Source organism: Urocampus carinirostris, chromosome 14 (genome assembly GCF_059441175.1).
Source record: "Urocampus carinirostris isolate Australia breed hairy pipefish chromosome 14, RoL_Ucar_1.0, whole genome shotgun sequence".
In the NCBI taxonomy this organism is placed as follows: Eukaryota; Metazoa; Chordata; class Actinopteri; order Syngnathiformes; family Syngnathidae; genus Urocampus; species Urocampus carinirostris.
In genome coordinates, this window is record NC_142362.1 from 16,388,874 (window position 1) to 16,410,107 (window position 21,234).

Below are 21,234 nucleotides of genomic sequence, written 5' to 3' on the forward strand. Positions count from 1 at the left end.
CAGCCGGCAGGGAAGGTAGATTCCAGACTTTTTCTTGTCGATCCCTCTTAACTCAAAAATTGAAAACATACAATTTTGCCAGTCAAATATGATTATTACCGTTAATAAGTGTCAAGCCTTGCATTTAACACCTAGGCCTTTAGTAGTGGTATGTCTGAATCAATCCAACCTTCAATAACTATTTCATGGTTATAAAACCTTTAATGCAGCTAAAGCCGCGGCACATATCAAAATCATCAATAATAACCTAATAGAATTACAATAATACTTGGGAATATTCCACAAGTTCTATCTATCTATCTACCCTGGACATATCCCTCGAGAGGGGTGACCGAAAGCAAGACAAACTCATACAAAAACAAAGAAAATAAAAAAGGGAAAAAGCAGCAAAAAACACACACTAAATTTTTGGACCATGGCCAACCCAGATGCCCAAACACCCAAACAAGTTATGCACCTCTTCACCCAAGTTGGTCATGCTTTCGTCCCTCCGGATGAAACGGGACACAAGAAAGTGGCCATGTCACTCAAGTCAGGGTGACACAACACACTCTTCTGTTCAACGGCAGGGCCCGACAGCTTTCACTGGTTTACCATTGCCGCATCATACAGGTGGCTTGCCCATCCCTTAGAACGCGTCCAAACATCCCGCTATACTTTCACAACACCTCTCCACTTATTCCTATCACCAATAAGAGCTCTAGCTTCCACTATATTTAGACCTCTTTCCTGCAGTGCACTCATTGGTCTCCTTCCGTTTTCTTCTGCTATTGCCACAATTTACTCACAAAAATAATGTTTATTTGTACACGAAATCCATCTACCTTTATTCACTTATTAGTGGATAGGTGGTGTTCTATATCCCTGTCTTTGACAGAAAGAAGCTCCACATAGTTTCGTATTTTGGGGATTCAACGCTTTCATCATGTCCCCAAAAATGAAAATGATCGCTTGCCTAAAAAATGGCAGAGTCTATAGGGCTTTAAAAGATTTCCCTATTTTTCTTCGCCTTTTTGTTGTGGAGCTCCGTTTTCCTGCACACTTCCCCGCATAGCTGTAAGCCCATCTTAAAAATGGTTTTGACGGTAAAACTGCGACCAAATCAATTTATTTTCCTCCTTATAGCCATTCTGGTTTGTCAAAAACGCCATTAAATCAACAATATATTTGCTTGTGCAGGCCGTCCTCTTCAAGTTTAACTGCAGTTGATGAGATCCCTCTGGAGCATTACCGCCCGCTAGCCAATCATAATTTGTGAAAGCGCTAACTTTTCCGTAGGCCAGCTAAAAGGCTATGGTTATCTATTTGGCTAAAGCAAAGGTTTTATCAACACTTGTTCTATGCTACAGGGCCTGCAGAACTCATTGTGAAGGCCTTAGGGAAGATTTCTGACCCTGTAAACAAATAACAGCTTAAATGTGATTGGTTAAATGCTTGAAAGTACACATCTGGAAGCAGTGGAACCAGGGGAAAAGCAATGAAAGAAATCCAACTGACAAGTTGGAAATGTTTAGTAAGTATTAATGGACAACATATAATCAACATCACGTAATTCTGATATTTTTTTAGGCCAGCAGAGAAGGCCTTGCAGGCCCTGACAGCTCATTGCTGCCGTAGATACCATACTATAAGGTGCACCTGATTAAAGAATATATTTAACTCTTGCAAAGGAAGGAAAACATTTTGCACATACATGAGCCAAACCGGTCTATAACCCACGTTGTAACAAAAGATATTTTCAAAGAAAAACAGTACAAAGAGTTTCCAAGGCTTTAATAGTATACCGTAACTTCTTACTGTAAATCCCACACTGTAAGGCGCACCTGAATATAAGGTTCACCAATTACATTTGCAAGGGGAATACACATTGTGTACATACACTAGCCAAACTGATTTAGAAGCCACATTGTAACTCAACATATCTACAAATATAATCACTACATAGTTTCCAAGGCTTTAGTAGCATACTTTAACTTTTATGTTGCAAAGGAAAAAACATGTCTGTATATAAGCCGCACCAGACTATACACCACATTATACGTTTTAAAAAAGACAGTACACATAAAAGTTTTTCAAGGCTTTAATAACTTAACCTTAATTTTTGTGCCTGTATCAATATTAATTACAAAATAATAACAGCACAATATATTTTAGTATTTTAAGCAATTATCGAAAAACACAATTGTTAAAAATGTACGTACTACAAAACTATATAAGTTTTTTGTCAATGTTTGTCACATATCACAAGTTATTACTTGTTTATGTCCTTCCTTTGTTTATTTTTGTGAATTAAGGAAATGAATTGAGTGTGGCAGTTACACAGCACTAACATGGCACTTAAAGTTACATTGCAAAAAACATACACAAAGCCCAATTTTGTGGCTCTTGACATATAACAGGCACATTTTTGGACACCTTTTCGAGAGCAATGGAAGTTAACGAATTATCGAAGTTGTTTGTGACCTGCTCCGATTTTATTTCCAAATTATATCCCTCTGTTATGGGTGCAATAGCAGGTATGCACCCACTTTAAAATATTAGTAATTTTACTATGATTCATATATAATACGTTCAGTTGATGTTGCTGCGGTTATTTGGACTTTCAATGCACTTATATGTCCTGAATTGGCCCCGTCATTGGATAGTGCTGGATGGTTCAAAACCTAAAGATAATAGCAACATATTGTCTGTTGTTGCAAGTGTGCCCAAATGCTCCACAATGTTACAAATTGCATCATATCCATCCATCCATTATCTGCACCGCCTACACACCTAGGGGCAATTTGGACCGCCAAATTAACCTGAAATGCATGTTTTTGGAATGTGGGAGGACACCGGAGTGCCCGGAGGAATCCCACGCAAGCACGGGGAGAACATGCAAACTCCACACAGGCGGTTCAATCTCATGACCTCAGAACTGTGCCGCGGACGGGCTAACCACTCAGCCGCCTTGCGGCTTAAATTGCATCGTATATCGTGTATATCATCAAGAGGGCATGCAGGAAAAAAGACAACAATAGATTTTGAACTTGCAAGGAGAACAGGAAAGGACCCAAACCAAAGATAAGAAGTTCCAACCTGTTCTAAAAGCCCTCCCCAAAGCCCTTTCTTTTTATTACATCTCCCAAGTTACAAAAGCAGTTCTGCCCTAAAAGGTGTGGAAAACTAAGAACAGCAACTTGATTGGCCATTAGTGACAATGATGTAAACATTGCATAATACAGTGGAACCTCGGTTCTCGACCATAATCCGTTCCAGAACCCTGTTCGAAAACCGATTTGATCAATCACCGAAAACGTTTTTCCCATTAAAAGTAATGTAAAATTGTTTTAGTCCGTTCCAACACCCTGAATGTTTACCATGAACGTAAACATGAAGCTAACCCAGGCTAATCTTCTGTATGAAAGATTACGCTAACATGAACGTGTAAAAATAAAAAAAAGGATTATGAATAGGATTTCTTACCTTTGTGGTGGACAGTGGGGAGAGAAAAATCATCAAAAGTTTTTCAACCTCTTCCAAAACTTGCGGCAGTTGCTTGCTTATAGCGCTAACTTCCTTAGCCGCATCACTCGATTTCACAGCCTCCTGTTTCTTTACTATCGTACTGATAGTAGATTTAGCCATGCTGTATTCACTAGCAAGATCGGAAATTCGTACTCCTTTTTCATATTTAGCTATTATGTCTTTCTTAAAGGCAATAGTTTTACGAACCACTTGTCTTTTTTCACCTGTCCTGCTTGCACCGACCTTCTTCGGAGGCATAATTAGGGGCTAAAACACCCGCACGCCGCTCAGCATCGCACCCTAGCGTACCGGCATTCGAACTCCGAATTTTTGACCGAACAGCGAAGCAAGAATTTCTCGGAATTTTTCGTCGAACACAGATTTGTCCGAACTGAGAGGCGTTCGAAAACCGAGGTTCCACTGTAGTCAAAACTTTGAACAACAGCGAGGTATTATAGTCAAAACAACAAACTAGCATCTTACGCAGTCCTTTTTAGGTGTCCAATATTAAACCAATAATAAACTTATCAGGCATGATATTTGAGTGGTTTACTAAGTTTACTAAGAACCTTACTTCTAAAAATTACAAGCTGGTAATAAAACAAAATATAGTAATAACATGATAACCTGTTTTAGAAATGCATATCAAACTGGTAGCCCTAATCAGTAACAAACAAAGACCTTGAAAGTGGAGTAAAAATAATTCTATAATATATGTGTACCTTGTAAAACGTGAAAGAAAAGCAATATGAAAACACTGCTGGCTTACCCCATGACCCTTAATTAAGATACAGTACGTGGCATAGAACACAAATACATTAATTTCTAAATTAATTATTTTGCATCTTGATCAGCCTCAAATGTTGTCAAATATAATTAGAAGAGGGTTATTTAGCCATAGCTAACTGAACTCTGGCTACCAAAGCAGTTCTGTTATATATTCAAAAAATATACATAAGGATAAAAACAAAAAATCCAGAGTTCCATTTTTGATCATTATATGAATGTGAAAACAACATTGAACATTGCAAGCTTGGTTCTTTCCTTCCCAATCATTTCATATTTGACACAGGTTAACGTTTCCCTCTATCCATAGCCTTTAAGAAAGGTGGATTCCCGGCAGCCTCCCCCTCCGCTTCTCATTTGAATTCCGCTCTTTGAAGGTTCGCACCCACCACCCTTTCTTCGCGTTATTGTACAGATAATTCTAATTAACACTTAGCGCTCGCTTTGAAATCCTTTTTCTTTCAATGGCGAAAACGCCTATGAGGTCTACGGGCGGACTAGAAACATGCTAGATAAGTGAGTCGAGTGAAAAATGGCTTTTAAGAGGACTTGAAATATTGTTTTAGTGTTTGATCCAGTTTGAAATGAATATGAAATTAGTACTTTAAAAGAGAGTGAATGATACTTTTATGTTTTTTTTTTCTTTTTGTGAAAAAAAAAATGTATTTTGCATTGGGCTTATCTCACATTCATTCCCAGTGACGTTTTATACGTCAACGTTCCATTTCATTGTTATTATCGCCTAACAAGGTACAGATAATCCTTGTGATAATATAGTTCTCTTTTTGCAGATTTGCTACTTTACTGATTTTATTCGTTTGTTGTGCTCTGCATTCTGATTGGCTATATTGTTATAACTTGGTATAATATGTATACATACTTAAAACAGCTTGCCAACTTTATGTTTATTTTCTCTAAAATAAATAGTGTGGACCATGGTTCTCCACTGACAAAAGTATTTACTTGTTTACTTCAATTATTGTTATAAAAAAGGCTTCTTCTTTACTGGATTTTGGATGATAACCCCCAAAGGGTTCATTGTAACAGTAAATTAAAAAAAAATAAAAAAAATAAAAGATTCCACTTGCTGATGCCATCTTCTGGTTAAAAAAATAATTGCGGCCTCTGTCATCATACAAATAAAGTGACTTTCTTAGACGAGCTCGAATGAACTCTTTTTGTCGTCTCGGTTGGGGTTGGCATTTGAACTGTATTTGAAACAGTCATTTTCTTACTTTTACGATTTTCATCCTAGAATAAAAGAAAACCGCGAGCATGCGCGTGAAATCACTCTCCTTACCCCATCCTCCCACCTCCTTTCCTCTAGTCTAACGTAATGCGCTCTGTGGCCAGAACAAGATGATAAAAGCAAGATAAAAGCAGATAGGAACGGTGGAAAATAATATATAAAGGCTTTGTCATTATTAGTCCTGTGATCATAGTGACAAAAATATGCATTTGAAAGTTGTAAGTTCATCAAATTGAATCTCATCTCATCTCATTAGCCGTACCGCTTATCCTCAGTAGGGTTGCGGGGGGGCTGGAGCCCATCCCAGCAATCATCGGGCAGTGGGCAGGGGACACCCTGAACTGGTTGCCAGCCAATCGCAGGGCACACAGGGACAGACAACTCATTCGCTCATTCACACCTAGGGACAATTTGGACCGGCCAATTCACCTGAAATGCATGTTTTTGGAATGTGGGAGGAAACCGGAGTGCCCGGAGGAAACCCACGCAAGCACGGGGAGAACATACAAACTCCGCACAGAAATTCTGGAGCTGGATTTGAACCCACGACAGGTTCCCATGACATCTTCCTAATTTAAAATACATTGACGTACTTCTATTTTTTATTGGAAATATATACTTTTAAAGGTAATGAACAATAATTTACAGTACAATAGTACCTCAGGTTACGATTTTCCTAACATACAATTTTCTGGAGATCGGAAATGGATAAAATTGTGAAATTCGAACAATTCAAAAAGATAAGGACTAAGTCTAGCATTAGGAACACGTCAAGCAATGTTTTTGTGCTTACGTACAAGTTCAATAGCGCTGGAAAGCATCCGTTCATATTTTGTGTATTTATATGGGAAAAATTGCTTTGACATTACATTTTTTTTGGACGTACAACTTTCTTGCAGCAAATTAAAATTGAATCTCAGGGAACAACTGTATTGGCAAGTTTAGTCAAAATTATGTCAAATAACGTCAAGTCAAGTCACATTTACTTGTACAGCCTTAAATCACAAAACGTCTCAAAGGACTGCACAGGTTACAATGACACCATCCCATGATCTTAAACCAACATGCGGGCAAGGAAAAACTCAAAACTTCAGCGAGAGGAAAATAAGAAACCTTGAGAAGGGGCCTCGCAAGTGGTAATCCCCCTTCCAGTATGAACAAGGTGCAATAGGTTTAGCATCGTATAACAGTAAACAAAACATAGTGAACATCAATAAAACAAAACAAGAGGTAATATGTTGAAATTTGTCCAGAAAGTTTATGACAGCAACAATGTCTCAAGCCTGTAAAATAGTCCAAAAAGTCCAGGTCAGCAAAGACGCAGCTTCCCATCTCCTTCGTATCACCACAAGCCAGACAGTCGAAAAAAGACAGGAAAAGTACGAGGTGGGCATCAATCATAAGCTATTTAATAGTAATGGGTCTTAAGTCTAAACTTAAAAACTTCCACTTAGTGTTTTTACAATATGGTGCTTTACTCTGGGGCGGCAGTAGCTCGGGAGGCAGAGCGCTCGTCTTGGGATCAAGGGATCCCAGTTCGAATCCCAGCTCGTCCGTGTTACATGAAGTGTCCTTGGGTAAGACACTGAACCCCTAAAACCCCCAATAAGTAGGTTTGCGCCTTACATGGCTGCAAGGCCGCTATTAGGAAATGTAGAGCACATTGAAAAGCGCTATATAAATGCAGATCATCTTCTTACCTCTCGAGGGAGAGCATTCCTCAGCACCAGGGCCCGGAGGGAGAATGCTCTCGAGCCTGCAGACTTCTTCTTGGCTCTTGGAGTCACAAGTAGACCGGATTTTCTGAGCAGAGGCAACAAAATAGTAACTGCTCAATGGCTTTCAAACATAATCGTACAACATAGTATTTAGTCTCGGTCTAACCAAATCAATTATTTTTTACCTATATAGCCAAGTTGGAATTATTATAGTGTCATAAACTGTAAAAATAAAAAAAGGCTTTTGTGGAGAAATAGGGGAGAAAAACAAGTTTTTAAGCTGTATTAACATAAATGGACATATTATTCAATGATAAAAATCACAATGATTATTATTTTTTCAGACCATTTAGATCTCTGGGAGAAAAAGTGTCCATGATATGTAAAAGTACAGTGTTTGATATAGACGGGTGCATCTTATTCCTGAAATGTTGCAGTAAACAACATTCATTTCATTATAAAAACATATAACTATTTCAAAACAGTCAGCTCAACTCTTTCCAAATTTCAAATTTTTGGTTTTCCCCACATCTGTCTGGCGAGTTTCTAACAAATCCAGCCGAGCTATCCCTAGTCATATTGATCTAAGATTGCCTCACTTGTCTCATTTCACCTTTTGTCCTGCTCTTGTTGGACAAGCGACCTTCTTTGAGACGCGAAATGTTTCAGATCTTTGCGGCGCAAAGCGCCGGTGGCAGTTACAGGTAAACATCCTCTTTGATTTGTCGATAGCGCCGAGTTATGTTTATTTTTTTTATTCCCATTGCCTCGCAGTCCTTCAATGCCTATAAAATCCGCCTTAGAAACATGAAGGTTAAGGTAATAGGAGAGGCTGTGAAAACACTTTTTATTTTTTTTAATATATATATATCAGGCCTACCTTCGTCCCGTGATCACACCGTGAAGGATGAGCTTCCTTTACAGCGTGCTATCCTAACCAGGTTAACGCGGCTATAAAAAGTAATGGTTGGGAATGGGATCAGTGAATAAGATAACCTGTTCGCTCGCAATGAGGCTTGGCATTGTTGGTTCGCACGCCAGACGACCGTCTCCCAGCGCCATTAAACTGCTGCATCACAGTAAACGTCGGCATTCGCTAAATAGAAAAGAACGCCGCGAAATCTAATAAATGGCTGTTTTCTTAGTTCCTTTTTAGAGGGCGGTGGGTGTATCGTAGGGGTGGGCTATATGGCGATATTAGATCAAGATCGTTAGATTGTCCCTGGAGCCTGTACTATTCTGTTCCAGCGGTCCTCAGTTTAGATTTAGCGCAGCTGCTAGCTACAATAGCGGATAGCATCAATTTGTTGACTAGCTTTATCCAAGCCGCCAGCATCACTTAAGCAGTTCAAGCTAGATGACTAATCACTTAATCCTAGTTTCACAATTACAATTACTAATGCTAGCATTGGCCAAACACTCGCTAGCCCACAGGTATCAAACAGGCGGCCCGCGGGCCGGATCAGGCCCGCTGAGGGATTGAATCCGGCCCGCGAGACAACACTCAGAGAAGCTGCAGGTTGAAATATGTCAACTTGATGTTGCCAAAGCCAGGTGCCCATCAAGAGTTGGCAAACTACGGCACAACTACTGTTTTTTTTTCTATTTTTTTTAAATTCCTTTAAAAAAATACTCTTTTTTTTTTTTTTTTCCTAACTGTTACTTTTTTCTTTTTGTTCTCTCTTTACTTTTTTTTCCTTTGTTTCTTTCTTTTCTTTTTTTCTGGCTTTTTTCTGAATTTTTCCTTCTTTTTTCTCTTCCTTTGTTGCTCTTTGTCTCTTTCTTTCTCTGTGTCTTTTAACCTCTTTTGCTCTAACTTCCTTTTCTCTTTTTCTCTCTTTTCTCTTTCTCTCTTCATACCCTTCGCGCTTTCTTTTTTCTCTCCCTCTGTCTTTCTATTTCTCTTTGTATTTCTTTCTTCATCTCCCTTTCTTTTCCCCCTCTCTCACAACTTTTTATCTTTTGTTTCTCACGCTCTCTCCCTCTCTCTCTTTTTCTTTCTTTGTCCCGCCCTCTATCCTTTTCCCTCCCTCTTTCTCTCATTTCTTTATCTCTTTTTCCTTCTCTTTAATCTGCTAGTCTGGCCCCCGACAGAATGTTTGTTCTATCGTGTGGTTAAAATGAGTTTGACACCCCTGCGCTAGCCAGTAATGTTAGTGTCATTCCAAATTAGGGAAAATGATAATAAAATAGAAACTGGGTCCTGGGCTTATAACCAGAGTTGTCTCTATTGTCTTCTATTCGGTTACATAGTACCTGGTCTGAATTCTGCTAGCTACATTATCGAATAGCATTACATTTTTGGCTAGCTCCACTTAAGCCACCAGCACAGCTATAGCAGTTAATGCTAAATCATTTAGAAGTTATTGCCAAGGTCACAAAACTTAGCTCCTGTCAGGAATTTTGAAATTTTGAGTTTAGGTTGGTGTTTGATTTGTATTTGAAACAGTAATTTTCATTCTTTCACCATTTCCATGGTACACGAACAGAAAGCCGCAAGAACAAGCATGAAATCACTCACCAATCCCCCCCATCCCATTTACTGCTTCCAATTGTGTTGCGATGTCCAAAAAAACTCTAAGAGAAGCAAGATAAAAGCACATAGGCATTGTGGGAAAAATATATAAAGGCTTTTTGAACTCAGTTGGGCATTTTTAACATATACTTTATAGTGAAAATATTCTACATTCAACTTTTTAAGGCCACCTCAAACGACGCACGCCACCTTTAACTACAAATGTCAGCGAGCTGCTAATGCTAGTAATGCTAAATAATTTAGCAAAAAATGGTAGTGTCACACAATGGTAGTGTATTTTCATAGCAGACATTTTTTATGTCTGTAGTATTTTGTAGTATACTTAAGTTGTATTTATATACTTTTTTATAAACTGTAGTTTTATTTTGTAGTATTTCTTCATCAGAATGTTTGGATATTACTGTTGTATTTTTGCAGTATTTCTGTCATAATACCTCCGTAGTAGCCTTTTTTAGTAATATTTCTCTAGTAGTGTTTTTTATAGTATCGTAGAGGTATTTTGTAGTATTTCTGTAGAAGTGTTTTAGATGTATTCCTGTCGAAGTATTTCTGTAGTATTTCTGTAGTAGTAGTTTAGTAGTATTTCTGATTTTTTATTTGTTTGTATGGTATGTTTTTCATATTTGTCTTGTATTTTTCTGATATCACTGTGGTTGTGTTTTTGTAGTATTCCTGTTGTATTATTTCTGTAGTAGTATTATAGTATTACTGTAGCGGTATTTTTGTAGTATTTCTATGGTATTTTTTCTTTTTAGAATGAAAGCAAAATAATATATGAAGTCCCTGTTTTTAAGCACTAAATTTTATTTAGTTCTGTTGTAATAATGTAGTATTATTGTAGTATTTCTGTTGTAGACACACAAATGGGGCAAAGTTGGCACTGTAGTGCAGTGGTAAGCACATTCGCCTAAGGTTTCCGGTTCAAGACCAGGTGAAAAACATTTGTTGGCCTGGAGAGGGATGGGCGCCACCAGGCTGTACTTGCTCAAGTCACACCACAAGAAATGGTGCACCTACGACCCTAGTGGTTAAGGGATCTAACCAACCAACCAACCAATTTTATATGCATATATTGTCATTATATGTTGAACATTTTTGTTTAGCGGGCCGAATGAAAAAGCTTGACAGGCCACATGTTGCCCACTTGCCGTAGTTTGCCAACTCTTGATATAACCCCTTAAGAGGTAGATAATTCCAAAGGTCAACAAATCCCCCCTCCCCCTCTAAAAAAACATATTTTTAACCAAGACTACTTGACTGAGACAACGTTTTTGTCCTAACACTAGAAATGTCGGGATATTTTTCCATACTACGCGCAATGCCACGTCATGAAGCTCCGCCTCCTGCGATTTTCTCGGTGTGCCTTGGGTTTGGCCGGCGTGTCAAGGGCTGTTCTTGGAACATTTGTGTGGATTTAGCCACAGCGAGCGTCGTAATGGGAGACGTAGCCCCAGGGGCCTCTTGGCCCCCAGAGTCATGCTTTAATGAGCATCACTGAAACTGAGAAATGACAGCCCGCCGACTCTCAAGCTGCTGATTTACTGTATTAAAGGGAAAATTGAGAAATGCATGTTCCCCTCTAGCCATTAGACGTAAATATTACCTCCACATATGAAACCTCGAGGGGCGGTGGGGGGGTAAAAATATCAATGGGATTCTACCTTGAACTAAGATTTATATGTATGAAAAATGAAAAGGTTCGTGTGGTATAATGTACATTAAACATCAATCGCGTGTACCGGCAAGTATAATATATACAGTGAACCCTCGTTAACGTGATGGTTATGTTCCCAAAAAACACACTGTGTTAGCGATATCTTTGAATTAGAAATCTTTCTTTTTTACAATAATTATACAATTAATTACTGCGTAATACACCGAAACCAAAGAATAAACCATTTTTAAGCATTTTAAGGTACTTGAGTATCCCCAAATTCAACCCTGAGCACCCCCAAAATTGTATTAGCCTTTTGAAACTCTCTTTTCTTTAATGAAGGACGTGGTGGGCTTAAATATAATGAAAAACCTTAAATGATTTTTTTTTAAAGTAAAATAACTACGCAGTGAACAACACAGTGGTTGAGTCAATTTGATTCCTAGCCCCGCTCTCGACATCCTCCCCGCTTTTCTTTTGCCCGGCTAGTGTCACTTGCGGCATAGCGGCAGAGTCTGTGGAGGCTATGTTAGAATGCCGCAGGAATTTGAAGTTTTGAATAGGAAACGCCATTGCCTCATAAGTTCCATGCTTCTTTTTCTGTATGTGGTTGGTTGGTTGGTTGGTTGGTTGGTTGGTTGGTTGGGTTGGGTTGGGTTGGCTGTGTGGGTGGTTGTTTGGGATGTTTGGTGGGTTGGGTTGTTGGGTTGGGTTGGTGGGTTGGCTCGTTCCCTAAACCATTTCCCGTTGTTTGTCTTGGGCAAGTACAGCTTGATGGTGCCCATCCCTCTCTAGTCATGGCCTAGTACCGTAAATTCCGGACTATAAGCCTCTACTTTTTTCCCAAACGTTCAACCCTGCGGCTTATTCAGTGATGTGGCCAATTTATGTAATTTTTCTAACAGCCGCCAGCGGCGCTCGAGTACAAAAGGTAAGATTTAGACCGGTGGAATATATGCGCCGAGGAAGACTGCAACTTCTTAGCTTGTGCACAAATTAAATTAGCGTAGACATATCATCATCATGCAGCACGGCGGCGCAGTAGTTAGCGCTTATGCGGCACAGTTCATGTCATGGGAACCTGTCGTGGGTTCAAATCCAGCTCCAGACTTCCTGTGCGGAGTTTGTATGTTCTCCCCGTGCCTGCGTGGGTTTCCTCTGGGCACTCCGGTTTCCTCCCACGTTCCAAAAACATGCATTTCAGTTGAATTGGCCGTTCCAAAATTGTCCCTAGGTGTAAAGGAGCGAATGAGTTGTCTGTCCCTGTGTGCCCTGCGATTGGCTGGCAACCAGTTCAGGGTGTCCCCTGCCCACTGCCCGGAGATGGCTGGGATGGGCTCCAGCCCCCCCGCGACCCTAATGAGGATAAGTGGTACAACTAATGAGATGAGATGAGATATCATCATCATGCAAATTGCAAAAAGAGAGGCACATGACGCAGCGAGGAAACAGAGCTACTGCATGTAAATTATACTTTGCGAGCGTGTTGCTAGCGTGTTTTTGAATAAGGGGGCGTGGGACGACGTCTTTATGATAAAGTCTCTTTCCCATACTGGGGAAGACGACTTAGATGACGTCAGTTACAAGAACGAAGATGAGGACGGTTTACCGTGGTTTCTACAAGTGGGGTATGTTTTTTTTAACAGGCCCGTTTACCGTGTTGGCAGCGTGTTGCTAGTAGCGTTTTGCTACCCTTCACAGGCACGGTTTGGGATGAAAGTTATAATATTATAATTAAAGCTTTGAAAACTCTCTCGGTGTACCGTCTTTCTCTGTAAATATGTGTAACCATGTATAATATGTATTTGCAACTGTATATTTTTGTAATGTATTTATTTTAAAGACTTATTCTTATATGTTTTCCACGGGCGAATCAAAAAGAAGGGGCGAAAACAACTAGGGCTGACGGGAAGTGGAGTAAAGGTGAGAGGTGTTTGTGGACGCAGCGGACAATAGTGGATATATATTTTCCCCACCCTTACCCTTGGAAATATAGACTTTTTTTCCTTGGATTATTTTCAACGGGACCCGCACTCTGCAGGTCTGCATCAAACCTTAAGTACCGGTATCATTCTCTGTTCATTTTGCCGGCTGCGGTTGTTGGACTGTGTACTTCATATACAGTTACAATCGCGGGACTCAAAGTCGGGTTTGGGTTAATTATGTGATTGTGTTACATGTTTTAATGTGGGCGCATGCGGCTTATATACAGGTGCGGCTTGTGTAAGTACAAAAGCGGTTATCCTCTTAAAATGCGGTGGGTGCGGCTTATAATCAGGTGCGCTCTATAGTCCGGAATTTACGGTATTAGTGTCTCTACTAACCACAGTGTAATGTGATGTTCATAAATGGGAAGAGACACTTCTGAACAGTGTAGAATTATTCTAAATCACTTTGGATAAAATTTTAAAAGATCTTTTTAACAAGCCAGGCACTCTTGGTGCTCAGCACCGCCAAAGCTCTCAACATAAAATGGCCCCTGAGATCACGCATTCAACAAATAGAAGTACTGTTAAAACAATATGATTTAGGAACTAATGCCAGTTTACAGACATTAACTAATAATGCTAATGCCAAGATTTTTGAAGATCGCCACTTTCGGTAACGTTTTTGCATTAATGCCTAATGTTAAACAATGAAAATTTGATAAAATGTATTTCATTTATTCCTTTTACAGACATGAGGTACAGTTCGTAAAAAGTCCACAACACATGAAAGGAATTTGTTGAAAAATGTGCTAATTATGACAAAAAACATCTTAAACAATGTTGATAAAATCGAGATAGCAATGTAATCTAAAAATATTACTTTTTTTGCCACATCACCCTCCTCCAATCACAGTAATCTCTCTTTTTCTACGGGGGCTGCGTTCCAAAAATGGCTCATGATAGTCAAAACCCGCGAAGTAGAAACCTTTATTTATTCATTCAATTACTCAAGAACAAACTCGATTTTAAGACTCAAATATTTGGTTGATGAATAAAAGTACTGTACATTAGAAATGTTTTTTTTAACTCAACTTCTTTACTGTCAAATTATAACTTTGAAAATAATCTTGCTGCTATATTGCACAACCTTCCGGATTTGTCCTACAGAAACCGTATATTTTTCCATTATCAAATATTTTTGAAAAAAGCGACTATAAGCGCAAAAATCCCCCATGTGGCTGCAGATCATGTTAAGCGGGTCGAGAAGCTTTTGTTTTGCAATGGAAAGCATCTTGCTCTGTTTAGCCAATCAAAATGCAGAACACAAAGCACAATGGAAAGCAGTGACGTAGCGAAACCGCGATATACATATATATATATATATATATAAAATTTAAGAGGCATTTCCAGGTAAAACGTAAGTAACCGTTTTGTCTTATTGTCGCGTTGTGTTGATTTTACTCGAAATGAATATCATGTCAGTGGGTTGGGATGTTTTTTTTTTTTTGAAGAAAAAAAACCTGCTGCTATGGTAACCACAGATCACTTCCTTCCACTGCGAACCAGCCAAGACTCCTGTCATGTTGTGTTAATGGTTGCCTCCATGCCAATGTTACTTCCAAGAGTTGTACATACTTTGCTGCAGGCTTCGCTCACGTCAAAGAATAAATAACGATTTGCTAGGGAGGGAGGGAAAATATATTGCTTAGTTTTACTTTTTATTTTTCCATTTTTTTTTGGAAATAACCATTTCAAACACTCGACGTGTGTTTTTACGAACTGGGCTGCAAGCGGGTACGATTATATGCAAGCAATATTCCGATCGGGAAGGGAATTTTTGCCAATTTATGTAAAGTCATGTAAACACACACAATAACCCGATTAAGGTTTTAGCCCGACTGAGAGTATTCCGATGCATTTGAGTTATCCGACTGTTTGTGCACACACACAGTTTCCATCATCTGGGATATCTTTATGCCCCAAAGTGTTTTGGGACTCTTAGTAGAGGGGGGGATTGATCCACACAAACAGTTGATCACTCACTAAAAAAAAAGCCACATGTGTGTGTTGGTTAATTTTTCCAAGACATTTTCATGTAATTGTCTGCCCCCACGGTGAAAATACCAAAGGTGCATCCATCTATGTATAATGTAAGTCTATGGCTTGTAAACGTACAACAATGGAGCACACTTACTGTAGTATGGAGCACGGGGGAAACAAGCAAGGTACTTCGTAGAATTTTGCGAGTGACATACATTTAAATTTGCTTAATGTCAAAAGTAAAATGCAGAAACAAGGTCTATTTGCATAATGTCTTTCCTGCTTGGCCCTTGTCATCCCTCAAAAGCCATATATGTGTTTGTCTCTACAGTTGCAATCTATCCATTTTTGGGCTGCAACTAACGATAATTATAATAATCGATTAATCGGTCAATTATTTTGATTAATTGATTAATTTGTCACGTCCAGAACAAAGGGTAGACCCAATCGCGTTCCTCACAAGTTTATTGAGATAGAAGAAGGGCAGCGCCCGCGATCCGGTGCTCGCTAGACACGGGAAGCAAGTCGCACTCGGATTGTGATCCGAATACGTAAGTGGATCTTTCGTAGCGAGCGATGGCGGTATCAGGGACGGAAAAACAGGTCGGTAGCCGGGACAGGGAGAGCATTAGCGTGGTCGGGGTCGGAAACATGTCGTAAGCTGGGACGGGAAAGTAGACGTAGTCGGGATCAAAAAATGGGTCGTAGCCGGAGACAAACAGGAGCAAAAGCGGGACAGGCGGGAGTCAGGGTCGAAAAAGGCTTGCCTTGTATAAACAGAGGCTAGCAGACGGACTGACCACAGGGTATTGACAGGACTGGGTTTAAATAGGGGCAGGGAGCCAATCAGAACCCGCAGCGATTGGCGCCAAATGAGCAGGCACAGGTGATTCCATCGGTAATCATGACATAATTGGATTTTTAATTTCTTCCTTTATTCCGATATTGAAGATTTGGACCAAAAAAAAAAATAGTGCACCACCGCAGAATAATCTATAATATAAAACAATTAAAAAAAATGTTTGACAAATAAGTTAAACATAAACAAAAATACATACAAATATATGCTATACACCTACAAATGTGTAAGATACTCTTTTCCTACCACCTTATCCAAAGATCACATTACATTTAGAGCTATCATACACAACAAAAATGAAGTAAGTGCAATAAATTGAATTTTTGTAGCAAAATTATCCTCCGCCAATAATAATAAATAAATAACATACAATATGATTAAACATCTCCCCCCTGTGCCGAGATTAGCATGTCATTACTGTTTCTTTTTACTTGATATATTTTATGAATTTCTATTTTTGCAACAGTTTCTGTTCCCCTGTTAACTTTGACTATTTAATGCCAATTTTGATTGTAATGATGCAATGTTCAGTAAAAAATATAATAAAAAAAGGAAAATGCTTTAAAGCTCTGGTTTCTCAATTAGTCTGACCCACCATGCCACCCTAATGACATGCTGCGACCCAAATCAAAAAACAAATGTTCACACCTCAAATCCATCCAAGGAAAGGATTGTGCTGTTTAAAACAAAGATAGTGGAATATGATCACCCTTTTGTCAAAAAACAAAAATGATCAGCAAAACCAAAATGACTTTAAGTACCGTATACTCACATATAACCCTACATCACATATAAGCGACCCCCTAAACTACTTTAAAATAGCCACCTACTTAAAGAAATTTAAAACATTAATAAAATGTGTACTAAACATTGATGAGTATTTAATTATGTATATTTATCTTTAATTATGTAGTTAATAAAAATTAACAACACTATTTTACTTTTTTTAGTTTTTTTAAGGTAGTAACGCATAAACTTATTAGATAATATTCAGGGATATTGTGAGCTTGAAGATTTTATTCTAATACTCTGTCATGACATACAGTAATCCCTCGGTTATCGCGGTTAATGGGGACCAAAACCACTCGCGAAAAGGGAAAATCCGCAAAGTAGCGACGCCCCTTCCAAAATGCTTAAAAAACATATATATTTTTTTTAATTATTTTATTTTATCATTATTATTATTTAGACCTGCAAAGCTCTGAACCCGCGAACGTGGAACCACGAAGTAGCGACGCCCCTTCAAAAATGCTTTAAAAAAAAAAAAAAAATCTTTTTTTGGGTAATTATTTTATTTTATTATTATTATTTTTTACACCCGCGAAGCTCTGAACCCGTAAACGTCGAACCGCGAAGTAGCGAGGTCCCATTGTATATAACATAGCGATAATGTCTGTGTATTGTCCACACAGCCCTTTGAGACTTCTTGTAAATAAGGGCTATACAAATAAATATACCTCAACTTTTATAAAAACGGCCTCGTGGCGCCCTACAACGGACCAAAGTTGTACCTACAACTTTGAAAACGAGATCCAATGCACTTATTTAGAGTGATTAAAGCGCTAAATGGCTCATAAATTGCGCAACACGATGAATCGATGAGGTAATTAGTTGCCAACGCTTTTATAAATCGACTATATCGATTCGTTGTTGCAGTCCTAATTCATTTATATATGTTTCCTTTAGGGCCGCAACAATGAATTAACAAAAATGATTAAAATCGATTATTTCCAAAAACAAAATGACCAGCAAAACCAAAATGACTTAAAGTACTGTAGGTACTCTCATATAAGCCTACATCACATATAATTGAAACATGAATAAAACGTGTACGAAACATTGATAATTATTTAATTATGAAGTCAATGAAATGAACATACTGTGCTGTCTGCAACACTTTTACTTGAGAGGTTTGTGAAGGTAGTAACATACCAACTTATTAGATAATATTTAGGTATATTGTTTTTTTTTTAAACTTTGCCATTACCTATATTTTATATTGATAATGTCTGTGTATTGTCTGTACAGCCCTTTGAGGGGCTATACAAATAAACATGACTTTACCTTTATAAAAATGGCCTAATGGCGCCTTCTGCTGGACCAAAGTGGTACCTACAACTTCACAACGAGATCAAACTTGTATACAGTAATTAACATGCTAAAGGGCTCATAAATTGTGCAACACTTTTATTAATCGATTTTATCGATTCGTTGTTGCAGCCCTATATCATTTATATATTTTTCGTTTAGGGTTGCAACAACAAATTGACAAAAATGATTGAATTATTAAAAGGATTGGCAATGAATGTCATCATCAATTCTTGTGTTGCGCGATGTACAGTATGTGCCTCTCATGTTAACTTAATGCAAGTAAGAGTGCATTGGATTTTGTTGTGACGTTTAGGGAATATGCTTTTAGCACTACTTTGATTCAGATGGCGACTTGAGACCACATTTTGTTGAGCGATGTTCTCTTGATCCGGTTGACGAACTTTTAGTAGCACTTTGGTCCGGCAGAAAGCTCTTTGAGATTGCTTTTTGAAAAAAAAATTAAAAACGTAGCTTACATATTTGCAGGTGTATAACATACGTTTGGATTCTTTTATTACTTTGTATTATTAAATATTCAGTTTTTTTGTTAACTGTTTTTCCTGTCAGTCCAAAACTTCAATATTTGAATAAAGAGAGTGTAGAGCCAATAAGCACAGGGGAAAAATGACCTTATTTGTTTAAAATAACTCACTAAGGATGTAACGACTGTGTCCTCTTTTGTACAGTTCCCGGACGTACCAATTCACCATGTAATGAAATCTGATAACATAAAATGTTGAATGTAATTAAAACATCCAAGGCAATGTTTTGATAAAATAATGTTCTCTGTATTGTGTCGACTGGAGGGACATTCTCAAGTACAGAACATTACGCAAATTTCTCACTTTTTTGGCTTTCGAACAAGTTTAGCCATTTCAAACACCGTTACACTGATACTGAGAGTATCACATATCTAAGACCACGTCCATAGAGGCATGATCTGGTCGATCGTCACTGGTCCATAAAAAAATCAGCTAAACGATAGCCATCCTCTTTTTTTCTCCCACCTGACTGACTCATCACACGTCGCCGCATGGCACATGCGGGCCTGCACTGCAGCCTTGGGTTCCGCACGTGGGCCACACGTTGCGACCACTTGAAGCACGAGAGCAAATCTCTCCACACCAACAAATATGAGGACGGTTTCAGATTTAACACCATGTTTGCCTGTTCTTGCGAATGAGCGTTTATTTATGTACAAAGGAATCTCTCCACAAATCGACGAGCATTATAGCGGAAACTTTCTTTTGTTCTAGTAACTTTCAGCGGTCGAAAACTCCCATAATCTACGGCACTTCCCCTCCGCCTTTTTTCCCCCCTATCATTAATTTTCCGTGTTAATAAATTGTGTGTCCTATTTCAATCGGCCTGGTTCATTGAATCCATTTTCTTGGGATTAGTAATTCATATCAGAACTCAAAGAACTCAAAGTAATAATGTAATTTTATTTTTTTTATCAGTGTAGGAAATTCTAGCATGCTTCATAGAAAAAAAAGAGTTATGTTGGAGCACAAGCAACACCTCAAGGCAAATTGTTTACTGATCGCAGTAAAGAATGATATGTTTCAATCGTAACGATTTTCAAAATTAAAGCTAGAAAAATCCCGACAAGAGGAAATTAAAAAATGTTTTTGTTTAAAATCCAATTAATCGATTTAATGGAAAAAAATCATTGACCGATTTATCAATTATTGAAATAATTGTTAGTTGCAGCCCTTATTTCGTTTCTCGGATTATTACCTGCATGTCAACATAGTCAGTGTGTTTCCTTCGCTCAATCTACAGCTAAAGGCTCAAATATGATATTCAGAACTAAATACTGTAAATGCTATAACCAAAGCTGGATTCGTCCAATATCTTTTCAAAGACCAGTTTGCCTCCGTTACGGTGCACAGCAGTGTATAAAGCTAACATTGTGACAGACCTATCTGTGATTGAATATATGAAAGGGAAATTCAACTAGAAACGAAGGTAAATTTCCTTGATGAGGTGAGATAGTGAGGAAATGAGCAATGCGTTGAAGAGTAACTGAATGTTGTTTTAATGGCTTAGAAGAATCTCACAGAATGTGTTCAACGTGTTTTTGATGCCAGGAGAGTAATGTTGCCCTTAGGTAGTGTCAGTTGAGGTCGACGTGGATGTAGCTCAACTTCCCATAGCTTTCTGTTCTCCTTTTTAGGCTTCATAATAGTGTCCAAATGCCTCTTAATGGATATTTTTCAAGGATGGATGAATACAAGATTTTCGTGTGTTTTTTTCAAAGGGGAGTCAATCCTGACATTTCCATTTAAAAATGTATAGGTAGCTTAACATTTGTTTTCATAAATATTAAATATATTTAAAATGAATAAAGCAACCAAATCCAAATGTTCTACTTATTCCACTGTATACCTAGCCTTATACTTTGTAAGCAAACCTGCTTTATTTAATAAGTTGTTGGTTTAACTTATTTAATATTTTATTTTTGTCAATATTAAATTAAGCACTATTAATAAGTGTATGCTGTTTTTGATACCTGTAAAGGAGATTGCATAGTATGACGCTTTGTATTTTGACTACTATACATCATTGTTGTTGTTTTGACTAATATCTACTGTTCACATCATTGCAACAATTGGTCAATCATGACTAAGTTCTTTGATGTCCACATCAATTAGGATGGATCAAACTTCTTATAGCCTAATAGATTTAATGGGGAGGGCTTTAAGCACAGGTTTAAATTTCTTATTGGAGTTGTGGGTCCTATCCTATTCTCCTTGAGTTTAAAATCCATTCATGTCTTCTCTCCTTGTTTTCTGTGTTTGATGAACTATCCATCCATCCATCCATTATCTGCACCGCTTATCCTCAGTAGGGTCGCGGGGGT

General features: G+C 38.3%; 1 protein-coding gene across 1 annotated transcript in view; it reads left to right on the plus strand.

The window, feature by feature from the left end:
- Window positions 1-21,234, plus strand: part of fign (fidgetin) — a 63,820-nt gene that overhangs the window by 24,238 nt on the left and 18,348 nt on the right. The window lies entirely within an intron of this gene.